Source organism: Notolepis coatsorum (genome assembly GCF_963971535.1).
Source record: "Notolepis coatsorum genome assembly, chromosome: 2".
In the NCBI taxonomy this organism is placed as follows: domain Eukaryota; kingdom Metazoa; phylum Chordata; class Actinopteri; order Aulopiformes; family Paralepididae; genus Notolepis; species Notolepis coatsorum.
Window position 1 is genome coordinate 83,456,785 of NC_140166.1, and position 14,642 is coordinate 83,471,426.

The window sequence follows — 14,642 nt, forward strand, 5'->3', positions numbered from 1 at the left end:
TTTGACCACCTGTCAGATGACTGCGAGATTCTGAGACAACTCACACGGAAGGAAAACATGTGGGAATGGGCAGATGTCCAAGAGGAAGCGTTTCAAAGGCTGAAAGACAAGATAGCCAAAGCACCAGTCCTACAGTATTACAACAGAGAAGAGGAGTTGACGCTACAATGTGATGCGTCCGACAGAGGACTGGGGGCCGCCCTGACACAGAAAGGTAAGCCTGTAGCATTTAGTAGTAGGGCGCTCACGCCAACTGAAAAGGGCTATGCCCAAATAGAGAAAAAATGTTTAGCCATAGTGTTTGGTATGGAAAAGTTCCATCAATATACATATGGTAGACCGGTGACCGTGCAAAGCGACCACAAGCCTCTAGAAAATATCCACTGCAAGCCACTGCTTAGTGCACCGAAGAGATTACAAAGGATGCTACTCAGACTGCAGCACTATGATATTAGTGTGACATATGTGCCAGGAAGGGATATGTTGCTTGCAGACACGTTGAGTAGAGCATACTTACCAGAGAGCACTAAGGGAGACAGTGAGACAGAGGTAGAGACGGTAAACATGGTTAGCTATTTACCCATCTCAGCAGAGAGGCTGAGCGCTATCAGAGCTGCAACAAAGGATGACCTAAAGTTACAGAGTGTGGCAAATAGAATACTGTCAGGGTGGCCCAAGAGGAAAAGAGACTTGCCAAGTGACATCAGGCACTACTATTCGTTCCAGGAGGAAATGAGTTTCCAGGACGGCATCGTTTTCCGAGGAGAAAGAGCCATGATACCAGATGCACTCAGGGGTGACATCACGTACAGGATCCACTCCTCGCATCTGGGAGTAGAAGGATGTCTGAGGCGAGCGAGGGAGTGTGTATACTGGCAGGGGATGAACGAGGAGCTAAAGACCTTCATCGCTAAATGTGGTATATGCAGGTCCGTGGACCCAAGGCAACAGAGGGAGACACTACACCCACATGACATGGCCAGCAGACCCTGGGCCAAGGTAGGGACAGACCTTTTCTCGTTCCACAACAAAGACTACCTGATCACTGTAGACTACTTCTCTAACTTTTGGGAGGTTGACTATCTGTCTGACACTAAGAGCAACACAGTAATCAGAAAACTCAAGGCCCACTTTGCCAGGCAAGGGATACCTGATGTCGTTATGTCTGATAACGGGCCACAGTATGCATCACAAGAGTTTCAACACTTCAGTCAGAAGTGGGGGTTTGAACACAGGACATCTTCGCCGGGATACCCACAGAGTAACGGGAAGGCGGAGTCGGCGGTAAAGACAGCCAAGGGCCTGATGCTGAAGGCTGCAGCGGCGAGAGAGGATCCGTACCTGGCTATGTTGGACCATCGTAACACGCCGAGCCAGGGCCTCAACACAAGTCCAGCACAGAGACTCCTAAGCAGGAGGACCAGAACCCTGCTTCCTACAAAAGACACTCTGCTGGAGCCAGAGGTAACGGACAATGACCAGGGACTGAAACGCAACAGACAGAGACAGGAAAAATACTACAATCGCACAGCAAAGGACATGGACACTCTGAAAAGAGGAGACAGTGTGAGAGTACAGCCTGGTGACACACACAGGACTTGGAGAGTGGCAAAGGTGATCCAACCAGTGAGCCACAGATCATATGAGGTGGAGTTAGAGTCGGGAGGTGTTCTGAGAAGAAATCGTCGCCACCTCAGACACGATCACACCACTATAGACACACCAGGTACAATCACACCTGCGTCACCAGTGACTGAGAAAGCCGGCCCGCCAGTCAACCCGGTAGGGAGCCAAGGTACGGTCACTACCAGGTCTGGTCGACAGGTTGTCAGGCCTCAATACCTGAAGGACTATACTTCGTGATTAGAGAATGGACTGGAGAGAGAGGAAAAAAAAAAAAAAAAAAAAAAAAGAGTGAAATGGGTTATGTGTGCACAGTCATGTTTTGAGCGGTTGAGTGTGGAGGGGTACTAATGAGCCATTTACACAGTGTTGTTGTTTGGATCTGGTGTAAGTAAGTAAGTAGAACACAGGTTAAGTAGCTGTAAGTTAAATATCGAGATTGTGTATATATCTGTACTTGGAAAAAGAAAAAGAAAGATGTAACAATAGGATTGTTCTATTTAAGTGCTGTTGCACGTAGGACGCTTTTAGAGGTGACACCGAGGGTTCGCTTAGGGTGGAACCAAGCTTATGTTGTAACCATAACAACTGTGAATAAAGTACAAGTAAGCAAGTCTGCTTTAACCCTTCATTGTGTACAGTCGGGACACGGACAGAACACATTGAAACAGTTGTGGGGGGCCTCAGCGGGGTACATTTGTCGAGCTTAAGCTCTGCTCAGCTCCTGTGTTGCAATATGACGCTGAGCAGAGCTATACGATAATATAACGTACGGTTATGTATATAACCATAGTTATATGAGTATAGTGACGCTCAGCGTCAGGACTCCCCTGAGGACCCCTTGATCTTGCCTTGTGGTGAAAGATTGGGAAGGAGATGAGGGCATGGCCACACCCCTGCTTATGTAGGTAGCGGATGGGGGTGTGGTCAGACAGATGTTGGTATGTAAAGGTACATTGTGAATTTTTATTCAGCCCAAGTACTGAAGTGGAGAGTATTGCAATATGACGCTGAGCGTCACTATACTCATATAACTATGGTTATATACATAACCGTACATTAATTTAGTTTTAAAGGGGAACTATCTTATAAATGGCCTTTTTGAGTGTTTAGCATTGTTTCCTAGCTATGTGAACTTATATTAATATGATCTATGTCTCTAATTCTCATATTGGCGCATTCTTCCAATTCTCCTCTCACAATATTCACCCTCACTGAACTGAGTCATTTGAAAATTTGCTGATTTGTGATGTCAGAGAGACACCGCTGCATGATAATGTGGCTGTGTGGCATTAGGTACATGATGAGCTGCACACAGTGGTTGGAGCCCAGGCTCAAAACGGCTAGAGATCTTGAGGTAGAAAAATGCTGTTTTTGAGGACTTGATTAGAAATACAAAACAATGAATAAAGAAAATTCAAAAAATTACAGAGGTATTCCATAGACTCACAGGAATTGTGTAAAAGTGCCCAAATAGTGAAAGAAATAGTAAAATAGTTCCCCTTTAAATATAACAAATTATCGTAAATTATCTGGTGAATTATTCCACTTAGATTTGATAGCTTTACTTTGCAAGGTATAGCTTTGCGTTGCAATGCATATTAGCATTTTGCAAGGGACAGAGCAATCTAATGAATTATACAGGCCTACTTGATATACATTTTTAATATCATGTGTAAATGATATGCTTTATAATTCACTCAGATGCAGTCACGACACGAGGTGCATGGTACATTTACATGTAGTCATTTGGCTGATACATTTATCCAAAGCGACTTACAGTACAAGTTCTGTACAACAAGTCAGCAGGAAGGGTAGAGACCTCTGATGCCTCAAGGAAACATGGCGTACAACATGTGTAACATATGGTAAAGATCATTTAACCCTTTCACTAACACACTACAGAAGGTTAACCCTTTCTGTATTGTCGCAGTGAAAGGATTAACCTTTTGTCGTGTGGTAGTGAAAGGGTTAAGAGTGATGTTCCATGCTGGTGTAACATCTATAGATTTCACCACATCCTGTATTGTGGTCAAATCTTTCATTCGTAGCTCAACATTGTATTGCTTTTATCTCAGGATTTTATCTCAGGATTTATTACATGTCTATTTTATGTCTACTTTATCATCTTCAACTTATTTTAATTACTATTGTATTCTTGCACAATCGAAGCGGGCATGGCCAACCACATTTCACTGTATGCCCTGGTATGTATGTGATAAATAAACCTCTTGAATCTCTTGAATCTTGCTTTATATAATGAAGACATAATAAAACAAGCAGCAAGAGCAATGCATAACACAAATAGAAATTGCAGCATGATGCAAAATCAAAATGTCATTTCAAAAAACAATCAATAGCGCCGACAACATTGGGAAAGCCGACAATGTTAAATAACAATATTTAAATAATAAATACGATTGCATGGGATCTCTGGGTAGCTGGCTCAATTTCATCCTTCATTTCATCCAGTAGATCCAAGAATTGCTTGAGCTGGCAACCTGTCTCCGGATGATTTCGGTCTCACTTAAATAAAAAAGTGTTATTCTCCTTCTAAATAGTCTTTCACGGGCACGTCTGGCATTACGATGCCTGCGTCTGGCAACAATTACTGCTGCAATGATCACCTGCAGTGACGCTGGCAGATGCCCCTTTATAGGAGAGGCAGTTAAATCATTTTGTGTCCTGTACTGTGCAGGACAGTGATGCAACAGTAGCAGGACAGTGGATCACAGTGATGTAGCAGGACAGTGATGTAGCAGGACAGTGATGTAGCATCACAGTGATGTAGCAGGACAGTGCATCACAGTGATGTAGCAGGACAGTGATGTAGCATCACAGTGATGTAGCAGGACAGTGATGTAGCAGGACAGTGATGTAGCAGGACAGTACATCACAGTGATATAGCAGGACAGTGATGTAGCAGGACAGTACATCACAGTGATGTAGCAGGACAGTGATGTAGCAGGACAGTACATCACAGTGATGTAGCAGGACAGTGATGTAGCATCACAGTGATGTAGCATGACAGTACATCACAGTGATGTAGCAGGACAGTGATGTAGCAGGACAGTGATGTAGCAGGACAGTGATGTAGCAGGACAGTGATGTAGCAGGACAGTACATCACAGTGATGTAGCAGGACAGTGATGTAGCAGGACAGTACATCACAGTGATGTAGCAGGACAGTGATGTAGCAGGACAGTACATCACAGTGATGTAGAAGGACAGTGATGTAGCATCACAGTGATGTAGCAGGACAATACATCACAGTGATGTAGCAGGACAGTGATGTAGCAGGACAGTGATGTAGCAGGACAGTGATGTAGCAGGACAGTGATGTAGCAGGACAGTACATCACAGTGATGTAGCAGGACAGTGATGTAGCAGGACAGTACATCACAGTGATGTAGCAGGACAGTGATGTAGCAGGACAGTACATCACAGTGATGTAGCAGGACAGTGATGTAGCATCACAGTGATGTAGCAGGACAATACATCACAGTGATGTAGCAGGACAGTGATGTAGCAGGACAGTGATGTAGCAGGACAGTGATGTAGCAGGACAGTACATCACAGTGATGTAGCAGGACAGTGATGTAGCAGGACAGTACATCACAGTGATGTAGCAGGACAGTGATGTAGCAGGACAGTACATCACAGTGATGTAGCAGGACAGTGATGTAGCATCACAGTGATGTAGCAGGACAATACATCACAGTGATGTAGCAGGACAGTGATGTAGCAGGACAGTACATCACAGTGATGTAGCAGGACAGTGATGTAGCAGGACAGTACATCACAGTGATGTAGCAGGACAGTGATGTAGCAGGACAGTACATCACAGTGATGTAGCAGGACAGTGATGTAGCAGGACAGTGATGTAGCAAGACAGTGATGTAGCAGGACAGTGATGTAGCAGGACAGTACATCACAGTGATGTAGCAGGACAGTGATGTAGCAGGACAGTGATGTAGCAGGACAGTGATGTAGCAGGACAGTACATCACAGTGATGTAGCAGGACAGTGATGTAGCAGGACAGTACATTACAGTGATGTAGCAGGACAGTACATCACAGTGATGTAGCAGGACAGTTAAAGGTGTATTCCACCCAAATGGTTAGCAGGACAGTGATGTAGCAGGACTGTACAGTACAGTACAGTGGACAGTGGTAAAATGGCTGCAGGACAGTTAAAGGTGTATTCCACCCAAATAGTGTTAAAGGTTATAACCCAAATCGAATGATTTTAAAGGTGTATTCCACCCAAATTGTTTTAAAGGTTATAATACAGTAGCAGTACAGTGGATCACAGTGATGCAACAGTAGCAGGACAGTTAAAAAGGTGTATTCCACCCAAAGGGTTAGCAGGACAGCCCCATCACAATGTGCAGGAGGTGTGTACAGTAGCAGTACAGTAGCAGTACAGTAGGTGTACAGTAGCAGTACAGTAGGTGTACAGTAGCAGTACAGTAGGTGTACAGTCGCAGGACAGTTAAAGGTGTATTCCACCCAAATGGTTAGCAGGACAGTACATCACAGTGATGCAACAGTAGCAGGACAGTTAAAGGTGTATTCCACCCAAATGGTTTTAAAGGTTCTAATACCCAAATGTGTCTTCCCCGAATCATTTTAAAGGTGTATTCCACCCAAATGGTCTTAAAGGTTCTAATACCAAAATGTGTCTCCCCCGAATCATTTTAAAGGTGTATTCCACCCAAATGGTTTTAAAGGTTCTAATACCCAAAAGTGTCTTCTCCGAATCATTTTAAAGGTGTATTCCACCCAAATGGTCTTAAAGGTTCTAATACCCAAATGCGTCTTCCCCGAATCATTTTAAAGGTGTATTCCACCCAAATGGTTTTAAAGGTTCTAATACCCAAATGTGTCTTCCCCGAATAATTTTAAAGGTATTCCACCCAAATGGTTTTAAAGGTTCTAATACCCAAATGTGTCTTCCACGAATAATTTTAAAGGTGTATTCCACCCAAATGGTTTTAAAGGTTATAATACCAAAATCACAGTGATGTAGCAGGACAATGCATCACAGTGATGTAGCAGGACAGTGCATCACAGTGATGTAGCAGGACAGTTAAAGGTGTATTCCACCCAAATGGTTAGCAGGACAGTGCAGGACAGTGCATCACAGTGATGCAACAGTAGCAGGACAGTGTACAGTGGTAAAATGGCTGCAGCCTGCAGGATAGTGGTAAAATGGCTGCAGGACAGTGATAAAATGGCTGCAGGACAGTTAAAGGTGTATTCCACCCAAATAGTGTTAAAGGTTATAACCCAAATGTGTCTTCCCCGAATGATTTTAAAGGTGTATTCCACCCAAATGGTTTTAAAGGTTCTAATACCCAAATGTGTCTTCCCTGAATAATTTTAAAGGTGTATTCCACCCAAATTGTCTTAAAGGTTCTAATACCCAAATGTGTCTTCCCTGAATAATTTTAAAGGTGTATTCCACCCAAATGGTTTTAAAGGTTCTAATACCCAAATGTGTCTTCCCCGAATCATTTTAAAGGTGTATTCCACCCAAATGGTTTTAAAAGTTCTAATACCCAAATGTGTCTTCCACGAATAATTTTAAAGGTGTATTCCACCCAAATGGTTTTAAAGGTTCTAATACCAAAAGCACAGTGATGTAGCAGGACAGTGCATCACAGTGATGTAGCAGGACAGTGCATCACAGTGATGTAGCAGGACAGTTAAAGGTGTATTCCACCCAAATGGTTAGCAGGACAGTGCAGGACAGTGCATCACAGTGATGCAACAGTAGCAGGACAGTGTACAGTGGTAAAATGGCTGCAGCCTGCAGGATAGTGGTAAAATGGCTGCAGGACAGTGATAAAATGGCTGCAGGACAGTTAAAGGTGTATTCCACCCAAATAGTGTTAAAGGTTATAACCCAAATGTGTCTTCCCCGAATGATTTTAAAGGTGTATTCCACCCAAATGGTTTTAAAGGTTCTAATACCCAAATGTGTCTTCCCCGAATAATTTTAAAGGTGTATTCCACCCAAATTGTCTTAAAGGTTCTAATACCCAAATGTGTCTTCCCTGAATAATTTTAAAGGTGTATTCCACCCAAATAGTTTTAAAGGTTCTAATACCAAAATGTGTCTTCCACGAATCATTTTAAAGGTGTATTCCACCCAAATGGTCTTAAAGGTTCTAATACCCAAATGTCTTCCCCGAATAATTTTAAAGGTGTATTCCACCCAAATGGTTTTAAAGGTTCAAATACCTAAATGTGTCTTCCACGAATAATTTTAAAGGTGTATTCCACCCAAATGGTTTTAAAGGTTCTAATACCCAAATGTGTCTTTCCCGAATCATTTTAAAGGTGTATTCCACCCAAATGGTTTTAAAGGTTCTAATACCCAAATGTGTCTTCCACGAATAATTTTAAAGGTGTATTCCACCCAAATGGTTTTAAAGGTTCTAATACCCAAATGTGTCTTCCCGAATCATTTTAAAGGTGTATTCCACCCAAATGGTTTTAAAGGTTTGAATACCCAATTGTGTTATGGTGTCTTCCCCAAATCCTTTTAAAGCTTATAACCCCAAATAGTTTGAATGAATAAATGAATGAAATGAGACTATGAAGTCTTTATTTGTAACACATGTGAGATGGGCAGCACACACGCATTCCTTTGGGGGGGTTGCCATTGAAATGTCATCTGCGCTTGACCCATCCTGTCATCCTTCATCCTGTCGTGGGTCCGCTCCAATACAATACCTTGCCAATCCAAGTGCTCCTGTTCATCTTCATCAGGGACGTGACAGCATTAGAGATCAGTTCTGCATGTTTTTCCATTCTTTCGTTTTTATTTTTGTATGTGTATTCCCACAAATAGCTTTAAAGGTGTATTCATCCCAAATGTTTCTAAAACGTTATTCCACCCAAAGTTAAAATACTACTTCATGTTCAACTCCTAAAGGTATATATGCTTGAATTACATTCAAGTAATCTCATGACTTCCAGCTTGCTAGCCCATACAATTCCTTCAGGAAAATGTTTGCTGTTTTAAGGAATGCCAGGTGACAACTTAATAGTAAAAAACTTGTATTTAAGGAATGACAGGTGACAACTTAATAGTAAAAAACTTTAATTTAACATGAAACATCATAAACACCTCCCAAAAAATCCTCGGTCTCCCCCTGCCCACACTGGATGACATATTAAGAACATGCTGCCTCCGCAGAGCTAGCAGCATCCTGAAGGATGAAACGCACGAAATCGTTCTAAATGTGTATGTGTCCGGGACATCTACTACTGTTCGATACAACAGAGAATTACTTCTCCAGATCCGCGACGATGTTCGGGAAGTTTCCCACGTTAATCCCGAGCTCAGATGCAAGGACTTCGCTGCATGTCCCTCTGCAGGTGACGGGAGCCGTCAAAGACGCAGACACCGGGGCAGGCGAGGCGGGGTGCTTGTCAAACTCCGCGAGCGCCCTTTCAAGCCTCCACTGCCTTCCATCTACCTGGCGAACATGCAGTCCTGCCGCCGGGATTCGCTGTGTTTCGCTCAGACCGACTGAAGGAATGTACCGGCAAAACCAAAGGAGGAGGGATCTGTCTTCTTGTGAATGAAAAGTGGTGTACCGATACCACGGTCATGAACAAGACCTGCAATATTAATCTTGAATGCCTAGTCATTAAATGTCGCCCCTTTTATCTCCCTAAAGAATTCCCAGCCATCTTTCTTATTGCTGTTTATATACACCCTCCGTGTATTTTTAGCATTTGTCCTTTTTATACTGTCTGTGTTTTTACATATTATTTCCTGTACTGTTTACACAGTGTTTGCTCATGTACCCGTATTCCAATGTGGATTCGTCCATACATGGCAATAAAAATCTTTGACTTGACTTTTTTTACTTTGACTTGACCCCTCTCACCACCTCTTCTCCCTGTTGCCATCTGGGAGGCGATAGGCCTACAGGGCCTTCAATGCCCGCACCTCGAGGATGCAGAACAGCTTCTTCCCAAGAACCATCACTGAACTGAACAATCACCCCCCCCCCCCCCTATTGCGACCACATCTACATCTACCATGTAGCAGCTTTCTACTTCTACCTCCTGAGCCACTGTCGCCCACCATCTGTCTATCTATCTGTCTATCTGTCTGTCTGTCTGTCTGTCTGTCTGTCTGTCTGTCTGTCTGTCTGTCTGTCTGTCTGTCTGTCTGTCTGTCTGTGTCTATCTATCTATCTATCTATCTATCTATCTATCTATCTATCTATCTATCTATCTATCTATCTATCTATCTATCTATCTATCTATCTATCTATCTATCTATCTATCTATCTATCTATCTATCTATCTATCTATCTATCTATCTATCTATCTATCTATCTATCTATCTATCTATCTATCTATCTATCTATCTATCTATCTATCTATTATCTTTTTGTATTTTCTAGCCGCTACTGGTGTTCCGATGAGTTCTTCTCCTTGGTATCGGTTCATGCCTTCATATTTATTCAATATATAAAGACATGCCTAAGGGAAGGAGGGACAGACATTAGTAATACAAAATAATATCATAACAATTCATAAATGATGGGCAAACAAACTATTATTATACAAACAAATTATTTGGGATGGGTATCAAATCTCTGCACATTCCAGTAACATAATGCTGCTTGCTAAATCACAGCAAAAATGTGGCAACTGATTTTGGTTCCAAGGAGAGCACATAATAAATTCCACAATTCCATGTGTGCCTACAAGTAATTAGTAGGTGTTTTTGTTACCAAATAATAAGGTATATTAACCTATAGCTTTTTAATTATAATTGTTAACATTGATCAGAATTAATGCATATACCGGTAGACAAATTAGATGTATAACAGCTAATTTGTTAACCAGTGTATTTCCTATAATCCATATTTTTTATAAGATTATAAATATTCCATTAATTTGGAACAAATAGCAAAACACAAATTCAATATCTGGAATTCAAACAATACACATACCTTGTTTAACTAGACACAAAAATATAATTTGAAATGTATTCTAACCTTAGTACATTAGTACATTGAACACGTAGTCTATCTCCATATTTTTCCTTATGCTTGGGAGAGCTTTAATGATAGTTTCTGCCAATTCTTCAGTCTAGATAGATAAAAAAAGGACAAGAGTCAGATGCAAAGCATTTATCATGATACAAGGTGTACTTAAAGGGCAACAACACCCAAATTAAGAATTCAATTATGTTATTTCCATGGCTTAGGGAAGTTCAATACATTTTTCTGCACATGAACTACTAAACTTGTGATGTCATCTGGTATAAAGTCTTAAGTTCCTCCATTGATCCCACAATGAATGGGAGACTTGATTTCATGGACCCACGGAATGTTTGTTGTTTTATACCCAAATTAGCTTTATTCTAAAGTAGTGTTGTCAGTTCTGAAAAAGGTTTTAATGTATAAAGCATAAAATAATTCAGCAGAGCATCCCCGCCTTCCCTTGTTCGAAAAGACGAGTATTTTTCTGGTCTTCATCCTCTTAGCAGTTGTTAGTATTGAGCTGTACTATATTGTACCCATTCTGCAATCTGTTAATACAGTTTTCAATCAATCAATCAATGTTATCGTCAATTCGTTTTTTTATCCATAAAGGTATCCTTACAGCATCAGAACCAAAAATGGAGTATTCAGCTTTCTTCTTAAAAAGCAGTACGCGATGCCAACCCTGACTGCTGTAGGAACATTCTTTGAGAAATGAGGGTTCCATTTTTCAGGTCTCTATCAATTCCCTGCATGAGAACATAAAAGACTATTTCAAATAAACATACCTACATTTACAAATGTACAATAGCAGTCCAAAACAGTATTCTAATCATGGCAGACATGAAGAAATATTTAATTGGATCTACAATACCCTTATTTCGTCTGCAGTCAGTAGACTTACCACGCTGTTTTCTCTGACAGCATTTCTCAGTCTGTAAAAAAGTCAAGGATATGTTGAAAAATTATCACTGTTAGTAAGTAGACTCACACAGTCAACAGAAGAGGGTGAAACGATCCCAATCCATTGTGACCTCTTTAGACAAGGCCCCCAATATGGTAAATAGTGTGGCCATCTGACTTTGTGCAGCCTTGTGTCTATCTTTTTCAATCTAGAAAGCATCTGTCTTATGCCAGGATCAGACTACACAATATTTTTGTCTTCGCCAGAAACCACATCGCTGTTCTTTGATTATGTCACACTACAAGGGGTAAAGACACCCATTTGTCGTTGTTCAAATTGTGTAAAGGTCTGGCTGAATTAATGTAGTCTGATCCTGGCATCAAATGTTGTACAGCACATTTTCCAACTGAACAATGACAAATCAGAGGTAATTTTATTTGGCCATCCCTGCTCCACTAACGCTTATTTCAGAAGAGGGCAGAAACAAAGTATTTGAAGGTTGGGGAGTTATTGAAAAGCGTACTTTCAATAGCACTATAGTAGCATATATAGCATATATAGAGCTAATCAGTCAGACCTAAACTCACCTACGGTATGTACTGGACGAATTGTCAACTGGTCACACCCACAACTGAACAATTCTTTCACACCAGCACATTCTGTATGGTTGTCTTTTTTGCACGTGTGACACTGGATCATGTTTTTTGGCCTATATACACAATAAAAGAAAAAAATAATAATTAGTGATAACATAAATTGTCTTTATCATCCCATCGGAAAAATCTGGTGTATTTTTAAAATGTAAAAAATCTGGTGTATTTTATCTATACCAATACCACTATCTATACTGCTTATCGATACCAATACTTGTCAATACTCTTATTGATACTTCCTAATTTTGTGTCCAAAATAAAAGACATGTGGTGAAAACAATTATCAATAGCTTTTATTATTAGTTTGGGCAAACATTTTTACTTCAGCCAACTTGTATTTGTATTACAGGTACAACTGAAAGTGTCGCTGTGAAACTGATCTGTTTCTTACCCGTTTTGTAGTTGCCCATCTTCCTTTACGTCAGGTTCAACTTCCTAAAACAAACAAGACAAAGAATTTGTTAGGTGTATTATAGTGTAGGTAGGCTCCATAACCTTGCTTTCAAAAGAGATGATTGACAAAATAAAGAGCCTGACTAAATATGCAGAGCTGGCTGTGAGTTCCTTTTACTCTAAATTAAAGCAACCTTTCTGCCAATACCAGAAACCCAGAGTGATACGAACAGAACGCAGACCATGGGACTCTGTAAGTAAGCTCGGCTAATAGCCTTGCATCGACTCACTAGACTACTGGCAAGTATTTCATACCGTATTTATATAAGAACCAAAAGAGAAGTCTGCTCACTCCACCGCTGTCTTGATAACGGAAACGAACAAGACCTGACCCCTTCTACAGATGTTTACCATGGCAACCACTCACTGCAAATATTGTGATTAATTTAAAATATATTTAAAACTAGAAAACTAGCGGGCGGTCAGGTGGCGTAGCGGAGATTGCGTTCGTCACCAACGCCGGAGACGCTGGATTCGCCTGTTCGAATCCAGCTCCCGGCGTTGTCACCAGCTTGGCTGGCCGTTCACACTAATACAATTGGCAGTATTAGAGGGTGGGAAAGCTGGCGGGGTGGGCCCGGGTCGTTGTAAACAGCGACTCCTACAGTTCGGTCGGGGTGCCTGCTCAGCGCGGATAGGATCTAATGGGGGTAGTGTGATCCTTCCACACGTTACACCCTCTCAGTGAGAGTCCGCGCTGCCAGGTGAAAAGAAGCGGTTGATTGGCTAGGCGTGTGTCGGAGGAAGCATGTGATAGCCTCCACTCTCCCAGACCGACTGTGGGGGGTAAGTGCGCAGCGACCAGGAAGGGGATTGGGAATTGGCATAACAACTAACATTGGGATGGGAGAAAATCGGAGGAAAAAGGAGGGGGGAAAAGATCAATAAAAAATAAAAAACTAGAAAACTAGATTATAATCTACTGGACATAAAATAATATCACATTTAATAATTTTCAATTAATATGTTTTGTAGCAAGTAGCTTCAGTGATGCAAATGTCTCCATTCAAGATTTCTCCAGGGTGCTCTGTCTCCTCATAATATAGTGTGTCTCCGTATTAACTACACAAAATCCTGCAATGACTATATTTTTTACCTGTTCTGCAGTCCTTGAGTTCTAAAATATATAATTATTTGGGCCTTTAATTTATAGTTAATATAATCTGTTGAAATATTAAATGATTACCTGATCTTGACTTGCGAGACAAGCAGCATGGTACATACGAATGGCAATCCACAACTCTTGACCAAGATAGATATTTGCCATAATTTGTCCATTTGCCTCCATCTCTGCTGCCTGCAAGAAAGTATTTGGAGTATAAAAAGAAGTGACAAAATACCAACAATATGTCACACCTACATTACATTTAAATAACATTACAATGAAGAATATCTATATTACATCACTGTGCTTATGCCCACCTCATACAAGATATAGACTTAAACATTTTCCCATTTATATTGTGTTTATTACTCTTCTAATAATCAGTGTTAAAAGCCATGACTTGCAAATATGTCACTGAACAACTTTCTTACACAGCAAACCGCCAGCCCACAGTTGTCGAAGTCTTTTTGCCGCCACTGGGGGGGATAACACACTCTCCAGTTATCCAGGGACCAAACATTCCTGAAGGCACTCCTATAATATTAAAGTTGCCTTTGTTAGACTTCTTGTAAACTATATGACATAAAAACTAAAATAAATTAATCTTAATTACAGCATGTTTGATTGTGACACTACTTACCCCAAAATCTCCATTTCCACATTAGTGATTGACGTGTACATCTCGAGTGAGTCAGACTCGTATCTCTCTGGTGGATCCCTCAAGAACCTTTTACAAAGAATATATTGCAATTAGGGCAATGTTGCCAAATTCTCATTTGTTTATCAAGGTGCAGTGATGTGGAATGATATACAAAATCGAATAGAAACATGTTCCACTTTAAATATATTTAAAAGTAAGCTTAAAAAAGAACTACAAATCCT

General features: G+C 41.0%; 1 protein-coding gene and 1 long non-coding RNA gene across 2 annotated transcripts in view; one reads left to right on the top strand and one right to left on the bottom strand.

Moving 5' to 3' along the window:
* tub (TUB bipartite transcription factor) overlaps positions 1-14,642 on the top strand; it is a gene marked incomplete at both ends in the record, with an annotated part of 447,589 nt that overhangs the window by 206,961 nt on the left and 225,986 nt on the right. The gene's annotated exons all lie outside the window — the stretch shown is intronic.
* Positions 11,286-12,227, bottom strand: LOC311224306. Its single transcript, XR_014619432.1, has 3 exons — positions 12,137-12,227; positions 11,550-11,580; positions 11,286-11,394 (listed from the first exon to the last, which is right to left on the bottom strand). It is a non-coding gene; the product is annotated as an uncharacterized lncRNA (long non-coding RNA).